We start from the raw sequence: 13,484 nt of genomic DNA, 5'->3' as shown, positions 1-13,484 counted from the left end.
GGTTTTTGTCAATGCCTCAGTCATCTTGGAATTCTTCCTTCAATATCATCAGTTCTTGATCATAAGTTACCCTTTGATATATTGGCGTAATAACCAATTCTATTTGGTACAGGTATTTTATATTTCGTCCATCTTTTTTATTTTTTTTTTGAGTGCAATGTTTTTAATTACCAACAAATTACAAGTCCATTCCTAGGTGTTTCTCAGTATGCTTCATTATTTTATTAGCAAGCAAAGCACTATAAGGCTCCATCTAGTCCTCAGATTCAGGGCCATCTTTATTTTGACTAATCTGGAAATAACGAAGCTCTTAAGTCTCCTTGTCAGATGCAACCACATGAAGCCAATCACGAAGGTTGTTCTTCTTAAGGTATTTCTTGGTATGGCATTTCAAATACCTTTTAGAGAACTGTTTTTCAGAAACAACTGTAACTTTATTTTTGAAACGTTCAATGTGAACATTTCCGAGATTTCCAGTTTTTCCATTGACTTTAACCATCTCTCATAGAAATTGTTCAAAATTTCCAAAATAAAAATTCCATCTTCTACTGATGAGTAAGGTCCAAATTAAACTTCCAGGTTGACCTTCTTGTACTTCTGCAGTGTCACTTGAGACCCGGTGACATGACCAAAATCCTTCCATCTTCTTTTGATGCTTCTTGCATTTTTCAATAATTAATCTTTCAGTATAGCAAGTTGATGCTTGAATTTTTTTCTTAAGTTCTTTTAGCTTGAGAAATGCTGAATGTGTTCTTTCATTTTGGTTTTCTAACTCCAAGTCTTTGCACATTTCACTATAATACTTTACTTTGTTTTCTTAAGCTGCCCTTTGAAATTTTCTATTAAGGTATTTTATTTCCATTTTTTTTTCTGTTGCTTAGCTTCTCTATGCAGAAGAGCAAGTTCCAGAATTTCTTCTGACATTCATTTTGGTCTTTTCTTTCTTTTTAGTGACCTTTTGTTTTCTTTAAGAATGATACTCTTGATGCCATCCATCCCACTACTATTCTGGTCCTTGACCATTAGCATCTAATGCATCAAATCTGTTCTTGAGATAATCTTTAAATTCAGATTGGATATACTCAAGGTCATAAAACCACTCATGAAGTTTCTTTAATTTCCTTCATCTTCAGTTTGAACTTGCATATGAGCAATTGATGGTCTTTTCCACAGTTGGCTCCTGGCCTTAGTTTGGTTGTTATATTGAACTTCTCCATATTTTCTACATAAATGTGGTCAATTTATCCGTGTATATTCCATGTTGTAAGACTCATGGATCCAGTTGCCTTTTATGTTATTGAATCTCATTGAATAAATCATTTGTTTTACAAAATTCTTCCATGCAATCTCCAGCATCATTTCTATCACCAAGTCCATGTTTTCCAACTGCAGATCCTTGTTCTTTGTTTCCAATTTTCACTTTCCAATGACTAGTAACTATTAATGCATTCTGCTTGCATGATTAATCAGTTTCAGACTTAAGAAGTTCATATAATTCTTCAATCTCACCATCATCTTTTGTGGTTGGTGCTTAAATTTGAATATTAGCAATATTAACTAGTCTTACTGTGTTTCGTTGTTGTTAAGTGCCATCCATACAGTCCCAACTCACGGCAACCCTGTATAGGGTTTCTGAAGCTGTAAATCTTTGAGGGGAAAGATTTTTTTGGAAAGATTTTTTTGGAAAGCCTTGTTGTTATTAAGTGCCCTTGAGTTGGTTCTGACTCATAGTGATCTGTGTAGACTTTCTGAGGAAGTGGCTGGTGGATTTGAACCAGCAACCTCTGTGTTAGCAATTCAGTGCTTATCCTACAGTGCCACACCAGGATTCCAGAAAGTCTGTAAGCTCATAGATATTAACCTTTCACTGACAGCATTGCACTTTAAGATAGATCTTGAAATGCTCTTTTGGATGATGTGTCCTTTTTCTATTCCAGGCACAGTGCATTATCTGATTCAAAATGGCCAATACCTGTGCATTTCAGCTCACAAATACCTAGGAAGTTAATCCTTATACTTTTTATTTTATTTCTGAGAATTTCCTATTTTCCTAGATTCATTCAATGTTATGATTATTATTATTATTTTGATTTTTGTTGTGAGTTGATAGAAGGTTAACAGACCAGATTGTCAGTTTTACTTTCAACAAATCATATATTAATTTCATTTCAATGATTTCAATTCCCTCAGTATAGCATCAGTTATCCCATTTCCTCACTGTGATTCTTGTTTGCATTCCACCTTCTTTCCCAACACTTCTGAATTTTGTCCTTAGGTTAAATGCTGCCTTTCAATCTTATGTGGCTGACCATTCCATGATGTGTATATGTCACTAGTACTGTTGTCCCCTCATATATCTATTTATTACTTAACTGAAATATGCACCACAATGGTTACTTCTGTTCCAGATCTGAAGGGTGACAAAGGGCATGGGCTCAGGTCACTCCAGTCTCTTTCTGACCAGTAAGTCTGGTCTTTTTTATAACTTTGAGTTTCATTCCACATTTGCTTCTACTCAATCCAGGATTTGTAATGTGATCCTTTTTAGAGCAGTAGGTAGTTGCCAGGTTGCCAGGTACCATTTAGTTCTTTGGGGTCTCAGGGTCATCAAGACTAACATTCACCACAATCTGATTATTTAAAGATATTTGTAGTTGTTTCTTTCATTTTGAGTTATGTCACATTAGCAAATGAAAGTCCCCAAAGCTTTGCTTCATTCACTTCATTAAAATCAACTTTACTTCTAGGAGTCAGCTCTTCCACAGTCATATTTGGAGTGCCTTCCAACTTGAGAGTCTCTGACACTATATCAGACAATCTTCCACTGCTATTCATAAGGTTTTCAATGCTAAACCCTTCAGAAGTGGTCTGTCTATCCCTTTGAGTTTGCCTTAATCTGCAAGCTCCACTGCAACCTTTCCACCATGAGTGATTATGCTGACATCTAAATTACTGATGGCATAGCTGCTAGCATCACAGCAACCTACAAGCCACCACAGTATGACAAATTGACAGACAAGTCGTAGCAGATTAAATTTGTTCATTTCCAGAACAAATTATTCAATGCAAATTGTCTTAAAGTCTTTTTAAACTGCAATGTTCCATCATTTCAAGTTTCTTTTTGACCTGACTTGTATTTTGTGTTTATACAGTTGGTGGCATAGATCAAAAGTTAGCTAAGAAAGAAAGTAGCCTGTAATCTTTAAACAAGAAAGTTCTAGATGGGGTTTAGCAGTTGGTTTGTAGGCTAAGTATGGCCCAGTAAAGTACACATAATCTTCAATCTCCTCAAAACTATGCCATGATAACACACTAACCATTGCACCAATAGGATTCCTCAACCGATTCCAGCAGAAGATCCTTATTAGATGACTATATCCAGGCACATGGTACATGAAGGACACAACAGGTATACAATGAGTATTACACATGCTATCATTTGCAAGCTACACATATCCCTGAGGATCAGTGGATGAGACTTAAATGGTTTTCTTCAACCTCTGTTTGATATACTAGTAACCTAAAGAAATATTGTTCTGAGTATTTATCCTGGAAATATGAGCAGCCTGGAATATAGGACTGCTCTTTCACTCTGTCTTACTTCATTATATGCTAAAAAAAAACAAAAAAAAAACAAAGCAAAGCAAAAAAAAAGCCCATTGCCATACAGTTGATTCCAACTCAGCTGCCCTGTTATAAGGCAGAGTAGAAGTGTTATACAGAATTTCCAAGGCTGTAAATCTTTAAGGAAACAGACTGACACATTTTTCACATGAATGGGTTAAAACCACACACTTTTTTTGTTTTACCACTATACTATGAGTGATCCTATTTTCTGTTATTGTTGTTGTTGTTATTGTTATGTGCCATGGAATCAGTTCTGACTCATAGCGACCTTGTACGGGGTTTTCGAGGCTGTAAATCTTTATGGGAGCAGAAAGCCTCATCTTTCTCCCGCAGAACAGCTGGTAGCTTCAAACTGCTGACCGTGAGGTTCGCAGCCTGATTCGTAACTACTACACTACCAGAGCTCCTTATTATCTGTTATACCCCTATAAAATTCAAGCTTCAACCAGGAAAATAATTAAAATAGCTATCTTCCCTATTTCCTATATTTAAAAGTTTTCCATTAGCAAATTTTGTCATCTCTATCTAGTTTCTATCAAATTGGACTTTCCTTGAATTTAAATTTCATAACTATCATGAATTATCCTATAATTCTGGTTTTTTTCCACCATATCCATCCATATCTTAAAAACTCAATTTCTTTTCAAAGCTCAAAACCTTTTTCAAAGATTTTTGCTAAACAATTCTGATCAAAAACAAAACTTTGTTCCTTTCATAATTCTAAAACTAACATTTTCTTTTAAATTTTATTTAGGAAACTATGCATTAGCTCTTTGTTAATTTCTAGTCTCTGATTTATTTGCTGCAATAAAAATTCTGGGTCCAGTGGCTTAACCATGAAAAAGTATTCCACCTACAACTGCATTCACATACATATTCTTTAGTTGGTTTTCTTATTCTTTTATCTTATTTCACTCATATAAAACAAACTTAATGCATCCAATTTCATATTTCCCATTATTCTTCTGAATTTATCTTGTACATTTGTTTTCCATTTCAATTAAATAAACATGTACTGTGCTAAAGAAAGCATTAGGTACAGAATTTACAAGATAAATAAAACCCAGTTGCTACTCTTCAATGAAGTATATATAATTCAGTATATTGGTTAGAGTATATTGATGTCTTTTATGTTGGCAAAAAATATTGACTATTACAAGGAATGCCAGGAGGATGAACAGCTAGAAGCTCCCTTGGGAGCAGAGGGCAAATCTTTGTCTTACACACTTTCAGGAGGGATCAGTCTCACAGAAGGACATCATTCTTGGTAAACCAGAGGATCAATGTAAAAGAGGAAGTTTGTCAGTGACATGAATTGGCACTGTGGTTGCACCAATGAGCCAAACATGGGAAGCTGTTGTGAGGATGGCATAGGACTGGCAGTGTCTTAGTCTGTTATACATAAAGTTGTCACTAGTTGGAGCCAACTTGACAACACCTAATAACAACAACATATTTGACACTAATCCTGAAAAATTCTATGTCAATATCTAGTATATTACTTAAAGGAAATAGGGAACTGCCTAAGATGCCCTGCCATCACTCATATGTCGATTTGTGGTACTGTAGTAGCTTGCATGTTGTTATGATGCTGGAAGCTTTACCACCAGTGTTTCAAACACAAGCAGGGTCACCCAGAGTGAATAGATTTCAGCAGAGTTTCTAGAAAACAGGATAGGAAGAAGTCTTCTGAAAAACAAACCAATGAAAAATTTAAGAATAGCTGCCAACTTTGTCTGATAAAGTGCCAAAGAGGAACCCCTTGGGCTGGAAGTAGGAATGATTGTGAAGATGGCCAAGGACCCTGCAAAGCTTTGTTCTGTCCTTCACAGGGTAATTGTGATTTGGAACCGATTCCACAACATCTAAGAACAATAACAACATGATGCCCTGAGATGATTCCAAACATCCCTTTGTTGTATCAAATGATTAGCCGAGCTAAAATTACATTTTATTCATGTATAGGCCAATTTTCCCTTAAAGGGATATAGGCTGACCTATTATTCTTGAACATAACATGATAAACCTTTTTCTCATAAGTCACTTTAATATACTACATACTATAATGTTATTAAATTTTTCTCTTGCCAAAGCATTACGTGTTCACAGAGAAGATAACCGGATAGGTTTATGATGAAAAAGAATAGTTTCCTGAGCCAGTTCCTCTTCTAACCCTTAAAAACATTCCTTCTGATATTTAGCTCTAAATTTCATTTTTCATTTTTTCAGTTTTAAGCAACATCTTACATATAAGAACAGTCCAACATAATATGCAGAAAACTGGTTCAATTGGCAGATATAGGTTTAATCTGCAAACTTTCAGATTTCACAAGTTTAACATACACTTATTTGTGAGTATGTGTATATTTCTATTCTATTATATATCCTATGTGGATTTGTATAGGATTCCTGGGATTCTGTGAATTTAGTGTTGAGTTGTTAATTACAATGCCAGTGGTTCAAACCCACCAGCCACCTCATAGGAGACTGTTGTCTGTTCCCCTGAAGATATACAGACACTGAACCCTACATAGGATTGTTCTGAGCCTGAAGTGAGTTGTTGACAATGGTTTGATTTTGTTTTTTTCTTTTGGATATGTATACCCATCATTTAAAAAAAAATTCAAGATTCAAAACTGTTCTTTTACCACTAAGATATGCTCAATGCTACCTCGTTATGATGTACTCTCCTCAGACTTTGTCTCTAAACCCTGACAAAGACACACACTCTCTTCTCCATCACCATAATGTTTTAAGAATGTTCAAAGGGACTTTTTTTAAGCGTTCGGTTATTTTGCATTTATTTCTAGAAGTTTTCTATCACTTTTTCATAGTATTAGTGTGGTATAGTGATTTAAATGATATGACTATTCTAGTGATAGTAACTCTCACCGAATGACTGGGTGAAACCATGCAAATTTTTTTCCAGATGCATCTGAGTAAGAGAAGGTGGGATAAAATGTTAATAGAATTATATGACTCAATTGTGAGCAAATGCTAACAAAATCAGTTGTGATTGTAAGGCTTAGAACTTAAATGTCGAGTTTAGTCAATTTTACCATCTTTCTGGGTTTAAAATGAACCATCTCAGAAGCAGGAAGAAAGATCTCACTACCATCAAGAAAGAAGAAACAGTAGTGGAGTGTGCACTTTGGACCCCAATATACCTGCATATTAAACCTTCTAGATCCAGGAGACAGAGCTTTGTGATACCACAGAAGTGGCAGAGATGCTGCAATAGCAGAAACAGCAGTACCAAGAACATGAGACAGAGCAGAGGGCTTTCCAGCTGACAGAGGGAGTAAAACTGAGTACTGTTCGCAGAGTGGAATGTCTCCAAGCACTTAATTGGGGATCTAAATTTGCTAATCCACAGAGCTATAGTTGAGTGCCTTTGGTCAGAGTCATATGGCAAAATGGCATGCCCTTTAGGCATTTATCAGCAGTACTAAAAGAGCTTTGTAACATTGTCCAAGGAGGGCAGAAGCCAAAGAGCCACATGCTGAGAGGCCTACCTGCAGGCATGGCTGGGACCAGAGAAACCTGACTCCAGGCATGGCTGGAAAAAGACTATCCTGACCAAAGAACTGTGTCCTGAACATTTCTGATCCTGAATCGTGACCTGTTAACTTTTCTAGTAAACCCAATAGTCTTATTTCTGTGAGGCTATTGCAATGAATTATCAAACCTTGCAGAGAAGTAGAGAGTGCTATAGGAGAGTCGGTTAGTGCCAGAATAGGGAAAGAAGGCTGGAGGGTAGAAGCATGTCTGACCTCAGTCTCGTACAAATCACCAGCATTGGACTGATGATGAGTTTAATTCTCTTTCCACTTTGTGGCTTAAGAGGTCAAGTGCCTTCCCTCCTGCCATTCTTACAATTGTATTTTCATATTATGCATGTAATACTTCCCATTATCTCAGATGTCATTGTTAGGTGCTGTCAAGCCAATTTTTTATACCTAAAAACCCCATGTGTCAAAAAGAACTACCCCAGAAGGTTTAATTGGTTATAACCATTATGAAAGCAAATCACCAGCTCTTTCTCCTATGGAGCTACTGTCATTGTTAAGTGCCTTTGAGTCAGTTCTGACTCATAATGACCCTGTATAGGGTTTCTAAGGAGTGGCTGATGAGTTTGAACTGCTAACCTTTGGTTAGCCATTCACTGTTTATCCTACAGTGCCACACCAAAAGTCCATGGAGCCATTGGTGGTGGTGGTGGTGATGTGCCATTGAGTCAGTCCTAACTCATAGTGACCCTGTATAGGGTTTCTGAGGTTGTAAATTTTTGGGGGAGCAGAGCATCTCATCTTCCTCCCATGGAGCACCTAGTGGTATTGAATTGCTGACCTTGCCCAACGCTTAAACCACTACCCAACCAGGACTCCCTGGAGCCACTTTATTGTTGTTAAGTGTGGTCAAGTCGCTTTATCCTTTCTGTTAGCAACTGAGTGCCTTGTTGTTTGCATCAGTGATCTATCTCTATCCTAAAAAATCATTGAAAACATTGGATGATTACATAGGGATTATGGCCTGGATGTTAATCTTCCCTTTTTGTGGACACCAAATATAATGTCTAGAGTCTTTAAAATATATATATAATCTAGAACCAGTCCATTTTCTCATGTGAACATTCTCAAACTTCTGTCTGCTGTGTGTGTGGGGAGTGGGGACTGAAATAGCATTCTTTCTTTCAGTTAATTATTATAACACTGTTAAAAAGGAAATAATCAAATGGATTTCCACTTCATAGAGAATAGAACTGGTTGAATTTGACTGAAATAAAGATAATTTCTATATTATATTGGAACTAAATATATTGTTTAGATACATGTTTACATGTTTATTATAACCATGATGTTGTTAGTTGGTTAGTGTTGTCATGTTAAATCTGACATGTAGTTACACTGTATAGGGTTTCCAAGGACGGCCAACTTCGCAGTTCAAATCGACCTTGTTGTCCAGTGTTTATCCTAAAGTGCCACACTATTATCACCATATCTTATTTTAATACATATGATTTTCACAATTTATTTGTTCACCACAGTTAAATAAAGGAAAGATCTCATTATGTTATTTTAATGAGCCCAGAATTGTTAAGATCCTGAGGATAATTTTAATGTAATGAAAAACAGAATCACTTTCTTTACAAGGTTTGAATTTAGAAGTTGCGATATGAATTACAAATACATACCAGTTAAGATAAGACCATGATCATATATGCCACACACTATCTTCTATAACTTTTTGTGCCAATCATTCTGGTTTATGCTGATCTCAGGAAGATAAGTTTAGTTAAGTAATTTGAATTTTATTTTAAAAAAACAAAAACTTACTGTTCCCACAGTCCCACAATGGCTATACCATTTTGCATTCTCACCAGAAATGGACATGGGTTCCAATTTCACCTCCTTTGGTAACACTTGTGGTTTTCCTTTATTTTTAAGCATCAGCAATCCTATAGGATTAAAATGGTACATCATTATGATTTTGACTTGCATTTCTCTGATGGCTGATGACATTGAGCATCTTTTTGTGTGTGTTGACCAAAAAACCTCTTTAGTGAAATGCCAATTCTAGACCATTGCCTATTTTTTAATTGGATTACTTGTCTTTTTATTGTTAAGTTATTGAAATTTTATATATATTTTGGTGATTAGTCCTAAAAGACATATGGTTTCCACCTCAAAAATGTGATGAGCCAGAAAATGTATAGAGACATAAGCTTATTCGTGGTTACCAGGTGCAAACCCCAAGGTCAGCAGATCAAAACTACCAGCTGTTCCATGGGAGAAAGATGAAGCTTTCTGCTCCCATAAAGATTCGCAGTCTCAGAAACCCTGTACAGGATTGCTATGAGTTGGAACTGATTCCATGGCACATAACCACCACCACCAAGTATAGGAGGGAGAGTTCAAGAGAAGGGATATTGTTTATGGAGTTTCTGTTAACGGTCAGTGAAAATTTATATTGATTAGACGTAAGGTTGTAAAGTTGACTAATGATACTGATGTTAATAAATTGTGCATTGCAAAATGTTGAATTGGCTTACCCCCAAAATTTAATCCTAGAGAATTTTCCTTTAAAGAATTACATAGCTTGTCAAAGTAAGTAGAAAGCACTATTGGTTTACAGAACTATTGATCTTATAGATGAAAGAGGCTAAAGCATGACAATGGTGTAGTCTCTACAATATTTTAAAGATAACATTTGGTTAAATAATACCATTTCTGGTATTTCATCAATTTTTTTTTTTATCCTGTAGGTCCCAGATAAAAAATCTTTAACAACTTTTTATATAATGGAATTCCTGGTCTCTGACTGATGATTAGCATACTTTAGAATTTCAGAGCAAATTGTGAATATTAGGAGCAATCTTTTAATTTCAACCTCCAATGAAATCTTGAGACAAATAAAGGTAAAAGGAGGGAATTTATGACTATTATGTATTCTGCAGGCATCAAGAAAGCTCTCATAGTGCTGTGATAAATAAAACAAAGCTTTGTGTGGTTCAGGGGGATTAATATACTTTGAATTCCTTTAATCCTTTAGACTCCAGGTAGCTTTTACACCAACTACATATATACCTCCTAGGAATAGAATTTCCCAGCTGTTTATGAATTTGTTTAATGAGCAGTATAGTTTACAAAGGGCAATGTAAAACTGAACTGCAATCACTAGTACTAATTACATTTCAAGTTCAAAGACTCTTTCCATCCGAATAACTATAATTTTGATGTCTTGAATTTCATTCATATGGCCTGTGTATACACAGGAGCTCTAAAGGGGATAAGAGGTAACTGTAGAGATGAAGGCTCCCCTATTTTATATCAGATGTTTAAGCTGGGAGCCCAATTTTGCATAAATTGGTCAGGTCCATAGAAACTTCCTCAGGTTGCTGTCTTTTTGTTTTGTCTGTATTTCTTTTCATCATTTAGTGTCATTTCCCATTCCTCAAGAGAGATATTGCCACTATCACACAAATTCTCATTTGGGTAATAACTTACTTAGGTTTTCCTTACTTTTCAGTAGCTGGACAGTGCTGCTACATGGACTCAGTATTTACTAAGACTACTTCAGAATGCTCAGTGTTGATTCCCTGAACCAGTTACCAGGAACAATCTTTGCTGATTTCATCTTCTCCTTTTTTCCAACTCTCTTCCTACTTCTCTTTTGTTTTCTTTTAATTTTCCTTGTTTTTTTGTTTTTTTTTCCCCCACTTTCAATAATTCTCATTTATTGCTTCACATGAGAATCCCCCACAGTTTTCTTCCCATGTTTGGACTATATTGCATTCTTTCCTCTTTTATCATCCTCCCACCCTCATAATCTACTGTGTGAGGAGTTGAACATTGCAGGTCATGGTAAAGTTTGCCAAAAACACATGGGAATTTGATTGCTGTCACTAATATCAACCTATATTACTCACCAAATAATGTACATATACTTGTTCTTATATAATATCATATCTATGTATAATTGAGGAAGTCTGGTAGCGTAGTGGTTATGAAATGGGCTGTGAACCTTAAGGTCAACAGTTCGAAACTACCAGCTGTTCCAGAGGAGAAAGATGAGGCTTTCTGCTCCCATAAAGATTTACAGCCTCAGAAACTCTGTGCAGGGTCACTATGAGTCAGAACCCACTCCATGGCACATCACAACAACAACAACAATAACAATGTATAATTGAGGTACTAGAACCCATAGAATATATATTCAGTATTTGATCATGGGTACATTTTTCTGTGGAGGTATTTTATCACTTTCATTAGATTGTCTAAGTATTCTAAGAACCCAGAAAGATTGAAGGATCTCCGAATGCCCTTTTTAATAAATTGGTAAAGAAAGAAAGTGATAGATGATTTCCAAGAGCTTTATATATATAGAATCTCTTTCATGAGCAAATATTCCACAATGATGGATTATATGGATTCTCAATTACCTTATATTTTGGAACTCTAAGATTCCACTAGATAACCTGTATACCCTTTTCTGGAGGTAAAAATTTTCTTTATGAAATAGATTCATTACCTGTCTGCACTGCAATAGAATGGTAGAGTTATATAGTTGTCTGGGGAATGTAAATAGCTAGGATAGCTAAAGCAAATAATTTAGTCTTTTATAAAGCACTCTAGAATGTTCATTCCCAGTAATGGCTCATTAGATTACTCATACCAAAGCTTTCACTGAGACAAATAGAAAACCCGAAGGCTAAAACAAAACAGAACTAACTAGACAGTCAACATCCTAAGAATGGGAAGCCCAGGAAAGTGAGCAAAGTATTTGAGATTGCTATTCCCTGTGAGTTTGTGGGTATTCCTGATGAAACATCATTGTTCAAAAATAACTACAACTTGTATATAACATAACACCACTCTCATCTGAAATTCAATGAACAATTCTTTAGTATCATCTATTATCTGGAACATATTCAAATTTTTCTAATTGTTCCCAAATATTTTATTACTAAATTTTCAAAACAAGAAGGCAATAAAAATGTATGCATTGCTTCTGTGAATCTTTGTTGTTAAGTTCCATAGAGTCAGTTCCAAAACATAACCACCCTGTAGAGAGGGTTTCCAAGAAGCAGCTGGTGAATTTAAGTTGCTGGCCCTGTGGTTCAAACCAACCTTGAGGTCCTTATCCTATAGCACCACACCTGGACTCCTGTGTATCTTTAGTCCCTTTTAATCTAGGACAGATTTACTACTGCTTTTTTCTTTAAGATACTGGAATAAAGATGTCTACTTCCTGGATTTGGCTGATTACTTCCTAGTGAAATGATTTAGTGACTTCCTGTACCTCTTCTTCCTATAAACTAGATATTGAATCTAAATGCTTGGCAAAACTCAAACTAAACATTTTTTTTTTTCAGGTATACTAAATAGGTAATGTTGCATATTTTATATTGTATCAAATCAGATGAAATAAAATGTCATAATTTTCAAATATCAGTTTGTCCTATTATTAATATTAACTTTGATCATTTGTTGTTGTTGTCAGGTGCCATCGAGTCGGAACCGACTCATAGCGACCCCATGCACAGCAGAACGAAACAATGTTCGATCCTGGGCCAACCTCACCACTGCTGCCACCCCCGAGTCCATCAATGATGCCACCTGGCCGATCCATCTCGTTGGAGGTCTTCCTCTTTTTCTCTGACCCTCCACCCTACCCAGCATGACATCCTTCTCCAACGATTGTTTCCTCCGGACCACATGTCCAAAGTAGGAGAGACGAAGCTTAGCCATCCTGGCCTCTAAGGAGCACTCTGGCTGCACCTCTTCCAAAACAGATCTATTGGTTCTTTTGGCAGTCCATGGCACCCTCAGTATTCTCCTCCAACACCACAACTCAAAGGCATCAATTCTTCTATGATCCTCTTTATTCACTGTCCAGCTTTCGCATCCATATGAAGCTATTGAAAACACAATGGCCTGGGTCAGGCGCACCCTAGTCCTCAAGCTGACATCTCTGCTCTTCAATACTTTTAAAAGTTCCTGTGCAGCAGATTTGCCCAGTGCAATACGTCGTCTGATCTCTTGACTGCTACTTCCGCGAGTGTTGATAGTTGATCCAAGAAGAATGAAGTCCTTGACAACTTCAATCCTTTCTCCATTGATAAGAATGTTGTTTATTGGTCCAGTGGTGAGGATTTTTGTAGGATTTTACAAGGTAAAAAAAAAAAAAAAAAAAACTCCCCCTTTTTTTCCTTGGCAAAGTTTTTTTGTTCTTCCCCCCCCCTTTTGTAGTGCAGTGGACTACTTCATCTTGCTCTTCTACCCGTTGTTCTTGATGTTGTTATTAGGTGCCATCAAGTCAGTAGCGACTCATAATGACACTATGGACAACAGAAC

The 13,484-nt window shown here is 36.2% G+C and overlaps 1 pseudogene; it reads right to left on the bottom strand.

The window, feature by feature from the left end:
- Nucleotides 1-253: 253 nt before the first annotated feature.
- On the bottom strand, nucleotides 254-10,383 carry LOC102814457 (annotated as a pseudogene).
- Between the last annotated feature and the right edge of the window lie 3,101 nt (nucleotides 10,384-13,484).

Source organism: Chrysochloris asiatica, unplaced genomic scaffold, assembly GCF_000296735.1.
Source record: "Chrysochloris asiatica unplaced genomic scaffold, ChrAsi1.0 scaffold00084, whole genome shotgun sequence".
NCBI lineage: Eukaryota > Metazoa > Chordata > Mammalia > Afrosoricida > Chrysochloridae > Chrysochloris > Chrysochloris asiatica.
This window is presented reverse-complemented; position numbering and strand designations above follow the sequence as displayed.